The following is a 12,562-nucleotide window of genomic DNA, read 5'->3' as shown; positions in this document are numbered from 1 at the left end:
TCAGTCTTTGTCCTCTCTCAGATAGAAGCAGCCACTGCAGGCCAACCCAGCAAAGCAGAGTCAAAGGCAAAGGGACAGTACTCCTCCAGCTTCTCCAGCTCTTCTCCTTGGCAGAGGTTCCTCTTGGTTTCAGAAGTAATCTAATTTCCAAGGGTGTGGGTGCCCTTCTCATACCCATTTCTACCTTTGAGGTAGGCCTACTTCAAAGAGAAGTCTCTGTTGTTTCAGGATCCTACCTTGCCCAGGCCAGCCCCAGACGTACACCAGGGGGGTGGAGACTGCATTGTGTGAGGGCAGGTAAAGCCCTTTCAGGTGTAAGTGACCAATCTTCCTCTCCCCTCAGCCGAGATGGCTCAGCAGGATATGCAGGCTACACCCGAGCTCCCTTTGTGTCACTGTCTAGAGGAGAGGTGCAAACAGGCCAACTGTCAAACTGACCCAGACAGGGAATCCACAAACAACTTTCTAAAAGTGCCATTTTCAAACACACAATCTAAACACCAACTTCACTAAAATATGTATTTTTTAAATTGTAAGTTCAGAGACCCAAAACTCCACATGTCTATCTGCTCCCAAAGGGAATCTATACTTTAATTATATTTAAAGGCAGCCCCCATGTTAACCTATGAGAGCGATAGGCCTTGCAACAGTGAAAAACAAATTTGGCAGTATTTCACTGTCAGGACATATAAAACACATTAGTACATGTCCTACCTGAGACATACACTGCACCCTTCCCATGGGGCTACCCAGGGCCTACCTTAAGGGTGTCTTACATGTAAGAAAATGGAAGGTTTAGGCCTGGCAAGTGGGTACACTTGCCAAGTCGAATTGGCAGTTAAAACTACACTCCCAGATACTTCAGTGGCAGGTCTGAACCATGTTTACAGAGCTACTAATGTGGGTGGCACAACCAGTGTTGCACTAGTAGCATTTGATTTACAGGCCCTGGGCACTTCTAGTGCACTTTACTATGGACTTACTAGTAAGTCAAATATTCCAATCATGGATAAGTAAATGTACACATATAATTTATAGAGGGAACACTTACACTTTAGCAATAGTCATTAGTGGTAAAGTGTCCAGAGCAAACAAAACATCAAAAACAGAGTCCAGCACGCAAAAACAACCTGGGAAGTAGAGGCAAAAAGTTAGGGGAGACCATGCCAATGATGCCAAGTCTAACATCTAGCTTGTTAGCCATTAACCAAATATCTTTTTAACAGTCATCCTTTAGTGGGGGACCAGCTTTTAGTGAGTTAGGGCCAGATGTACCAAAGGATTTTACCCATTCTGTTTCTATGGGAAAAAGCTTTCGTACATATGGCCCTTAGTCCTCACCTATTCTCCCTGCTAAGTCAGTGGTGGGATGCATTTAGGTTGTTTCCTTTTTCTACTCACTCTTTTACATGTCGGTAGGTATTTTCCCACCTAGGCGGTCAGAACCCCTCAACCTACTCAACTTGCATGGTGGCAGGATGTCAGGTCTCACACTAGTGCTAGCTAGACCTCTGCATGCCTGAGGTGTGGAGGTGTTTGAAGTGATAATCAGTAGCCATAACAGAATTAGGGCAAAGCAGAAAACAAGTTGGACCTAAGAGGAATCAAATTCACATCCCAAAGACTAGTGATATCAGGCAGACCATAAAAGACTTCGAGTAGCATAGTAGGAAAAAATGGAATAAAAACACCAACTGCCAAGAAAAACTAAATAACTTCATGCACTGAAAGAATATTAAAAGGGAAATATCAATGGTCAAAATAAAATAATTTTTAAATACCACGGAGAAAACTGTGAATTAAAGGAGGGTAAATACTTTCCTAGTCCAAGGAAAATAACTAGAAGATAAAGATAAACACACTTTTTCCAGACCCATACAAGCTCATTTAGCAGTGGCCTTTACAAATAACAGACCTGCAGAGCCAAATGATCAACAAGCATCTCATTATATAGTGCACCTGAGATGGCGTAAGGTGTTTCATAGAAGGGGAGGATTGGAAACATTTACATTATTATACATTAACTTCTAATTTCTAAACATATCAATTTAAGTAAGGTTTGTTTAATTTTGCCAATTAAAATATCAATAATTCAACACTTTTTAAATAAGCAAACGCCTGGAGAGCCTAGCGTCAAATATGTTATTCAAAATCTTTAATACCAAGTTTTAACATTTTGCAAGTTTGAACATTCTGCAAAGCAATTTAGTAGCATAGGATTGGCTGAGAACAGGGGCGGCTCCTTCGCAGTGGTGAAGGAACGTTGCATCCTTGGCTAAGACAGCATCTTAAAAAATAAAACTATATTTCACTACAGTTCTATTTTTTCAGCTGGAGGCTCAGCCAGCAGCGTGTAAAGGAAAGGGTGGGGCTGGGGCACGGGAGGTGGAAGAGAGAAGGGGGAGTGGAGTCTGTGCACTTCTAAGTGCGCATGTGTATTTGGACAGCCGACTTAGGCTGGCCAAACACACATGCACACGTAGGCTTCTCCAACCAGCAGGGCTGGAGAAACTGCACAGACTCCCATGCAGTGTCTGAGCGGCAGACCAAGCCACTCAGACAAATTGTGTTGCTGCGCTCAGGCTAAGTTTAGCATGAGAGCAATGTCAGGATTGCATGGGGAGCCTGGGCTGGTGTCCCAGGGACTGCTGGGACACCAGACAGAAGCAGGGTAATGTGGCAGGCGGCTGCAACAAGGTACATTTTTCTTTTAATTGTTATTATCCCCCATCACCCACCAGTCCCTCCTCTTTAGATTTCCGGCAGCCGCCGCTGGCTGACAATTAAGTTGCTATGCACGCAAGACTTAGAGCTGTCATGAACTTTGCTCCAGTTATCATATTCTTTCATTCATATTTGTGATAGAATGGCTACATAATAGAATTTCTAGTCCAATCTGCCTGATGTTGTCCTTACATATAGGGTTCAAATTGCAGCAAAATACAATTACGGATTTGGCTTGGATTTCGGACATCCTACAAGAAGGTTATATTGCAGTTCATGTTTCATCAGAAGCTAATGGAGTTAGAATGATGGACACTAAACTTTGATATAACAATGGGATAGGCAGGGTTTAAGCCCAGCTGTAGAAGGAAAGGTCTGATCACTTGCCATCAACATAAATGAGTAATTGAAATGCGTTTCTGCACATGCAGGCTCTTGGAATTTCAGCAGCGTTGCTTTTCTAAAGGCAGAGCACATTAATCATGGCTAATACACAGCGACTGCGAGCTCTTAACAGAAATAATGAGTGCTGATACATCACACACACCTAAATTGGATGTGTAAATGAAATATTACTCAATTTTTTAAACAAATTATAATTTGATAATATTCAGAAAAATATGTCTGTCCAACATGGCTTTTTTCTTCCCTTTTCTGCTGTTCTTTTTCTCGGCTGAATTTATATAGGACGTTTTTAGATAGGCTTTAAATTGGCAGTAATCCTGTTTCTGAGGGCTGTCCCTTTGGTTGATAAGAAAACCGAGTTAAAGGAAATGAAGTGTTGGTCTCAGGAGAACCTGGTGCCTGATTTACCAAGGAAGTTGCACAGTGTTGCTTTTATGATTAGAACAAATTTCAGAGTTCTAACGAATGTTGCCTTTCTAAATAAAAATTAGCAGTGCTCTGTGCTGAAGAACTTTTTTTTACTTCTCCAATGAGAAAATACTTCCCCACAGAAGATCCTGTACACTCAATCTCATTTTTCAAAAAAATTGCTCTTCGGTTAATAATAATAAATGCAAATTTACTTTGATTATATTTTGGTATTCAATAATGTGATCACAATGTATAGGTAAAGCGATATTGGGACTGCGATATTGTGCAAACAAATCTCCGGCAAATGCTGTATGTGTTCCTTTCGCTTTCAATCAAATCAAGAAAATTGATTTACAAAGGCCTTGGACAGGATTAAATCTCCAACCGTCTTCACAGTGGGAAACGACATTGCTTTTGTGACACAATGGAAATAAGTGAACTATCACTTCTTTTGAAAAGGTTAAACATTGCCCCTCTTCTCTATATCAGACACTATAGCGCAATTAGTTGTTCTTGAACAGATAGGATGAAAGAAGGGCAGTTATAAAATAGACAAGGGGGCAGATTTATGGAAAGTGGCGCTGCACCAAGTGCAACGCCACTTTCCCTCTGCCCCTTAGCACCCCCCTACCGCCATCATGTGTGCGCCGTATTTAAAATATGGCGCACCATGGCGCAGGGTAGAGGGCCATAGCTTCATTATTCATAACGCTATTGATGTACTTTGCAGGAGTAGCTCCAAAATATTGGCGCTACTCCTGCAGAGTAAATAGGGTCCCATTCTAAAGAATGGAAGGCCCCTTTTAACGCCTGCTCTTGAGCAGGCGTTAAAAGTGCCGTAAAAAATGGCATTTCCTTATGCTATTTTTCTGGTGCCCCTAACAGGGAGATGCCCTCTTTGCCACCCTGTAAATAAGGCAGGGGATTTCGGCCTTTTTGGGCCACATTAACGTGAAAACAATGAAGTAAATGTGGTGTAAGGTGGCACTAGGGCACTATAAATATGCCCCAGGCTTTGGAAAAGACAACAGGGCTTGTCTATAGATGCAGAGCTATTGGCTTTACAAAATCATTCTTGCAATCTCATGCAAGCACATACAATAATACACATACGCATGAGCACAATTACAGTTTTGGAAGGGTTTTTTTATAAAGAAAATACATTTCAAGATGGCTATAATCAATAGCATCAATAGTGACACGTACATTGTGATGCTAATGCCCATTTTTAACTTACCAGTGTAACATGGCGGATAACTATGTTCGGCTGATAAATTAAAATATTACAAAAAGACAAAAAAGGTTTTCAAAGCAAGAACAAGTTGGCAGTGACCCAGCAGCATTTTGCAGTTGTTGGAACCTCATAAACAATAATGTTAAAAGAATCAAATGGAGATAAGGGCCAGCATTGGGTAAGGAAACAAGCATGCAATTGGGGGATGTGGTGTTTAAAAAAAAAAATGAACATGAAGGGCAGGGAAAGCAAACTGGAGAGCAAGGAGTATGGGGGAATCTTATATGGGGATGGGTGGCCAGAATCGGAAGCAGGAGTGGAAGAAGGAATTGAGCATGCAATAGGGGAATTAGGCGTTATTAAAAAAGAGCATTGGGGGTAGGGGAAGCAAAACGGAGAGCAACGGGTTTATGGTGGAATGAAAGTTGAAAGGGGAAGCAGCACAAGGGAGAGAGAGTAGGAAAACACACAGGCCCTGATTTATACTTTTTGGTGTAAAGCTGCACCATCACAGTTTTGCACCAAAAGGTTTAGCACCGGCTTGCACCATTTCTGAGCACCAACCGGGCACCATATTTATGGAATGGTGCAAGTCGGGGCAAAGGGTAGGCTACCGTGAAAAAAAATGATATTAGCCAGGTGGGGCTGGCGGTAAGGAAGAAAGGGGTTTAGCACAAAAAATAACATTAGGCAGGTTAGAGTAAAAAACAAATGACTCTAACCAGCCTAGCATCATTTTCTGACGCAAAACCATCCATACCACTTGACGTCTGTCTTAGAAATGGCGGGAGTCATGCCCACCACCCCAATGGCCAGCACAGGGGACCAGTGTACCCTGGGCATTGCCACTGCACCCAGAGCCATGTAGGGGGGCTCACTTCAGGGCCCCCAATGGCATGTTAAAAAAAATACTTACCTGTATTTACCTATACTTACCTGGGATGGGGTCCCCCATCCTCCGCTGTCCCTCTGGTGTGGGAGGGGGTGTCCCTGGAGCCTGTGCAGGGCACCTGTGGGCTTATTCCATGGTGTTCCACCATGGAAATAGGCCAACAGGTCCCCTAACGCCTGCCCTGACCCAGGTGTTAAATAATGGTGCAAAGCAAGCTTTGCACTATTATTTGACCCCTCCTTCCCCGTGCGTGATTTTAGCACGGGGAGATAAATATGGCACTTAGGCCATAGAGTCATTTTTTGCACGGGAACGCCAACTTTGCATCTCATTGACGCAAGATAGGTTTCCACGTCCCAAAAATAACTTTGACCCCATAAATGTGGTACTAGACGGGTCTAGAGAAAGTATAAATATGGGGTTAGTTTTGCACCGAATTTGTGTGAACAAAATGACACAATTTCAGTGCAAAACAAGTATAAATATGCATCACAGAGTGTTACAAAAAAAGAAAAAAGTAGTTCCCTAAAGCTAACAAGGTTAGCGGATGAACTATATAAGACAACCAATCAGACCACTGATAGTGAAAATCTTTTTGGCAGAACATACACAAGAGTAGGAAGGAAAGACAATGAATCAGGAACAGAGAAAAGGAGCTAGACAAGAAAGAGATCCAATCATGATCAAAGGGCTGAAATATATCCTACTATTTGTATACTGAAAAACTAGGTCTGGCCAAAAGACAGCGAAACCTGTTTGTAGCTTGTACCTGAAAAAGAAGAGGTATTTCATCCAGTCCCAATATGGCTGATTGAACCTTTTCTCCTGATGGGGTTTTTAAATTGAGTACCACTCATTTGGCTGATAGTAACACTGATTATCTACAGCAGTGCAAAACAGCAAAACCTGCACAGCACCTTTTGTGATAAACAAAAGTTAATATTTTGTGTGAAAAGTTTGAGTTCTGTCTTTACAGATCAGGCAAAAAGTGTAAATACAAATGTTTATTGTATTAAAAAGAAAACTGATATAAAAATACAACAATGTTCATATATGCTTGCTTGAATCCATATAATATTCATCTTTGAACATTACATATTAAACATACCATAATAAAAACATATTTGTTTAAATAATTTCTCCTTATTGCTTAACATGTTAAACATTGTCTTTATCGCCCTCATTAGCTCTTGTTTCCGTACCATTCATACAAGTTTATACTTCAGTTTTTCTAAAAAGGCCAGATGATACTATGAAGAAACAGAAATATAGGGATGTCTCAAGAGCATTAAAGTAGAGATGTATTGAGAAAAATACTGCTCTCCTCCTCTCATTGAGAAAGGGTTCTGAAAAGATCGAAGGGCAGATTTATCAAGGGTTTGCGAAAGTGATGTGCCACGTAGTATGATGCAACAGTGATGCAAGGAGTAAGTAATATTTAAGAAATTACTCATCAGCAGAAAGGTGTTGTTTTTTAATAATTATGTTGTGCAAAAGCTGTGCTGAATCCTGCAGCAACACACAGGAATTAATATATGCAATGTGGGTGTTCCTGTGCAAAGATCAGCACAACTGTATTGGCTGAAGTGTAAAGTCCTTACCATCACAGCACACTTTGGCAAGCTCAACTATGCTACGGAGGTTGTCATACTGCAACTGTGAATAGCTTGGAGACAACCACGTAGGCAGAGAGGGAGGAAGGAGTGTTTTCCGCCAACACATATCCCTCATTGACCTCAGGGAAGAGTAGGTTATTCATTTATAAAGATTGAAGAGGGAGCCCATCACAGAACTACTGGAGAAGATAATGCTAAGTCTACAGCCAGCAAGGACCAATGCCAATACAGCACAGGTCAAATTGATATCTGTGCTACACATGTTGGATTCTGGATCCTTCCAAACAATATCAGCAAGATTGCCTGACATTTCAGTATTGCATAATCTGAGGCTGCCATCTGTGTTTAATGCCATCATAAAACTGAGCCCACAGTATCTTCTCTTGCCCAAAACTAACCAACAGCAATTGGATACCAAGCAAAGGTTCTACAATATTGCAGAATTCCCCCATATGCTTGGTGTCATAGATTGTGCACATGAGCAATTTGTGCCCCCTGCAACCATTTCACACCTATATAGGAACTGCGGACATAATTATTCCATAAATGTCCAGGCAATAGTAGACCATCATGGACTCTTCATAAATCTATTTGCAAAATACCCTGGAAATGCCCATGATGCCTAAATTTTCCACTACAGGCTCATCAATGAGTGGCTCAAGAATGGGCGACCGGAGAGTAGACTACTTATTGGTAATGAAAGCAGAATTTTCCTCAAGTTGCTTAGTTTGTAATAAGTGTCTGAATACCCGTCTTCGTGCTTGTGTGTGGATTGTGTGCGATTTGCAACTAGTAGTAGTATTTTACACAAGCAAGTACCCAATATGTTACATTGTGTGTTTCCCTCACAGATTCTGAAATGGAAGCAGGATAAAAACACACAGTGCTAGGTATTGTGTCCTGTCATACTGTGTGTGCAGTCAGAATCACAGAATTGTAATAATGACTGAAATGTGAAACTATCATTAAATAAATCACTTTATTGAACCCATTCATTGTGTGGTGTTTGTGTGTATCATATGTTAATGTACATATATTATCACTCACATCTCAACTAAATGTAGGCTCAACCTTTATGAATCTAGATTTTCGAGCTGTTGCAAAACATGGAGGTGCATATCTCACATCAAAGAACAAAATAATACAGCAAGCCATTGTGATGCATTGCACTGCAAGAAAGGGAGAGGGCAGAAATGCCCCATATCTAGATTGATATGTGGTATTCCTGTCCTTCCTTGCTTACACACTGCAGTGCAGCACAGTAAGTTGTCTTGTACTCTCCTGTATGAAAGTGTGTTCAACATGGCCCACAGTGTATGTTGAATCATGTTTCTCCCAGTGGGACAGTTTCTGAGGCAATCCTCAAGTAGATGTGTGTTGGAGATACTGACTAGCATGCAGAGTGTCAGCACTTTTCAGGATTTCAGGAACAAATGTTGCAGCAGATACATCACTAGCCATGCTCAGGTCTAGATGTCAAAATTAAATTTGTGAAACTGTCATTCATGCATGTTTGAGGATTTACAAAAACACAAGTGACACCTATACCAAGTTTGATTACTGCAAGGTCTATATTTGCCCACACATGACAAAATACATTTTTACCATGCTTTACAGAGCAATGCATGGAGGATCGAAGGCCAGTACCAAGACATACTAAGCTGCTGTAGTGGCAATGCATAGCTTCTATCTGAAAAGTAAGACAAGGGATATTTCTGCCAAACATCACAACGCCACAGGAGTAGAGAGGTGTGACATCTGTGAAGCATGTATGTCATAATGCAAGCAGAAATGGATGTGTACATAGACAAATATTGGAAATATGTTGCAATGGTGAGGTTTTTTTATTTATTTTTCATTGGCATGGTAAGAGTTGTGTTCCCCTGCCCTAAATGTCCAACTGAATTATCTTCTGGATCCCTAATGTTTTTCTCTTCGCATAGGGGAACATAGAATATATCTGTGTGTTATGACATAGGTTTGTATCATTTATTACGATCTTGTTGCCCCTCGGGCACTCAAAGAGCTACCCTCAGAATTTTTATGCTTCTGCCTTCGCCAGGATTCAACACAGCACAAGTGTGGTGGTGGCAGCATACCGTGTAGTTATCAGTAGTAGTGAACATGATCAGTCTAGCCTGGGTCACTGTAGTGAGGCCTACAGGCTCAGTCACCTCTTCTAAAGTTATCATGCTTTGCTCACCCCTGCCCAATATGAGCTTGATCTGAAAGAGTGTGCATGAGTAAATCATGTGCTGAATGCATGTGCAAGAAATACACCATATGGTGAAATGTGTCAACAGTGTGCACAAGGTAGATGCATGGGTGCTGGTAAAGTGTTGAAAGTGGAAACCCATAGTACAGTATTAAGGGAATATAGTACTGAACAGTGTGCACAGACTGTGTGTGCTGCATGTGAGTATGCTAGTGGTCCCACGATATGTGTGGATTACAGTACTGGGCACTCCCTGCACTGCTACATAACATTGAAGACCTTGGGTTCCTATTTGTGTAATGCAATGGCTACCTGGGTAAAACATGAGGAGTAAAGGAATCCCACCAGTCAAGGTTTAACAGTCCAGCACAGCTGCAAGCGGGTTGGGACATAAACTGGAGAAAGGGAGAACCAGGCTGTCTCTATGCCTTCCTAAGAGTTTTATGGCTGAGTGATAGATCACAAGGAAGGGACCTGGACACATCTCAAGAAGAGAGAGGTTGGGGTGAAAGGGAATCAAAAAGAGTGGGGCACAGGATTAACCTTGTAATGCACATATGACTGTGGCTGACATTAATGTGTGCACCCTGGTAACTCTCATGATTCTTGCTGAGGTATTAAGCAGTTTTAGAGTCCTGCCTTGTTGTGCTTCCCTGCATCCTGCTGTTCCCCTGCCTTTGTGAGTAGGACTGCACATGCTTTCCTTGAACCTACTGTAACTCCAGTGCCCAGCTGACTGGCCTCTGATCTGAAGTCTCAGGAACATTGTTGACTTCAAACCACACTGCTTCCACTCCTGGACTCTAACATTTGTCTGTCTGCCCTGCCAAGTAGTGCTATCCCAGTCCTGGACACTTGGAAGTGGGCCTTAGGTGTTTGCTCAGATGAAGCCACACATCTTCTGTCAAACCGATGCATGGGTTGGAAAAAGCGCATTACCTCTGTTGCACAGGTTGGAAGTAACCCATCACCTCTGTTGCGTGGGTCGTGTGGTTCTAAAAATTCTGGACCCATGTAATTTACTTTGCCACAGCAGTACGATTTTAGTATCAAAAGACCGATAATGACTAGTACACTAAGCATGAGCATTTTCGCTCAATTCCAGCAGCGTTTTCACCTCGAAATCGCCATTTTCGTCCTGCACTCGTGGCTCCCATTTTATACACGGCAGCCATTTTTAAAAGTTGCCCTCACATAGGCTTATAATACAGTCAGATTTGATTCCAAGGACACGTACACCTTGATTGACTTTTCTCTGACCTGGGCAAGTTGGAACCATTGCCTCAGGCCAAACCTGTTTGGTCAGTCCCTCTCCCAGTGGCCGAATCAGATAGCATCAAGGCACACCATGCCATAAAACCCTTATTATCGCTCACACACCCTGCCTAATCTTGCTCACACCTGCACCTGCTCTTTTCTTCTTCTTACTTTACGAGGGGGAGGTGCACGTTTTTATTGGGGGTCCACACTTATCTGATGTAAAATACTAGGCCTTGCTGGGTAATTTATTATGGGTTGGATGACATGAAATATGAGGTTTCATCATGACACTGTTTTTTCCTTTGTAGTGAAAACATGTGAATGACCAACCAAAATGTCAAGAATGTTTGCCTGAAGCTTAAAAAACTGTATATAAGGAAACCTGACTTTGCATTGAAACACAGTCTCCTGAGAACATACAAACCGTGCTGTTGTACTTCTAGGACGCTTGTTACTTGGCTGCAGCCAATAAATTCAATCTTTGACTTCACCTAGAAGACTCTGAGTTTCTGTGGTCTGAATCAGGAAAGTACCCGAGGTCTTTGGGTGTACCCTGGCACCGCTGGGTTACCGGATCAGTACCGGTTCTGAAAAACCCAGTACCTCAGTCGAAGCCGACACTTTGTTGCCATTGCATGGCCCAATGAGTCTCTGCCTAAGTGCAACTGCGCAGTGCATCATGCAGTGACTTTTTGTGTAGCAATGTTTCAGTGAAATTGGCAGAAAAGTCTAGAACCTGCTTGTGACACCCAGGAAATTATGCAATGGGTGTCACAGCATTTAAGGATGTAGGAAGTGTAACTGTTACTTTAACTTTCTGTTAGTGTCTTTTGGTTGGTGCTGGTGTTTTTTTGGAGCACTGTGAGAGTTTGGAGGAGTGTTTTTGCTATTTTGGCAATATCTGTGTCTGCTATGTCCTTTTTATCATATTCTTTGTAGTCTTTGTGCCTAAATGTTCTTTTTTGTAACTGTTTTTGTATTGGAATTGTTATAAATTTGTCTTTTGGGGGGTAATGGTTAATTAGGTTTAGTTAGGGGTTTAATAAGTTATTAGTTGTTTTATAGTTTTAAGTACAGGCAGAGCTTGTCTCATTGTAGCTATGAATGGGTTGGGGAGCGGAAAAACTTTTATAGAGAGGGAGGTAGGCAGTCTCATATGGCTGGTCAAGCACTTCCTGCTGCTGGCTACAGGGGATGGGTGAGCAAGAGGTAGAGAGCCCAAGATCGGAGGGACCGATGGGAGTGGGTGCATTAGTACAGGGCTAAGGTGGGCCATTACGAGTGCACGTCTCCCAAATTAAACATCGTCAGGCAGGCATCATTGCCCAGGAAGCAGATATGCTAAACCTGCTGGGAGTGGAGATCGGAGGCCCCTATGTATGTATTAATGTACCATCTGCATGTAGTAAGGTAGATTAGTTTGTCACAGTACATATTGATATCACTAATTATTTGCAATGTGTAGATGCTTTGTGGCACACAAGGCAAAATAGAGTGACTCTGGGTGGCAGATGTATCAAAATGTCACACAAAGCAGCATACCTGGAATGAATGCTGGTTTACATTATGGGAAGCTACCACTGTTGACATTAAGTAATGCAAAGCAGCTCTTTATCCAAATGAGGATTACTTTTGATCAATTTCTAGTACTGAAGAAGGTGTGGGCTTGTAAATGTAATTGGAACAATCATTTATTTCTGTCTTAACCCACTTATGTGTTGCATATTCTGCACAATATGTGGCTATATCAGCCCCTATGGCTAGATTCACAATACAGATCATTATCCACACTGTACAAGGCATTA

The sequence above is a fragment of the Pleurodeles waltl genome, chromosome 8, assembly GCF_031143425.1.
Source record: "Pleurodeles waltl isolate 20211129_DDA chromosome 8, aPleWal1.hap1.20221129, whole genome shotgun sequence".
Classification (NCBI taxonomy): Eukaryota; Metazoa; Chordata; class Amphibia; order Caudata; family Salamandridae; genus Pleurodeles; species Pleurodeles waltl.
Note: the sequence above shows the minus strand (reverse complement) of the source record.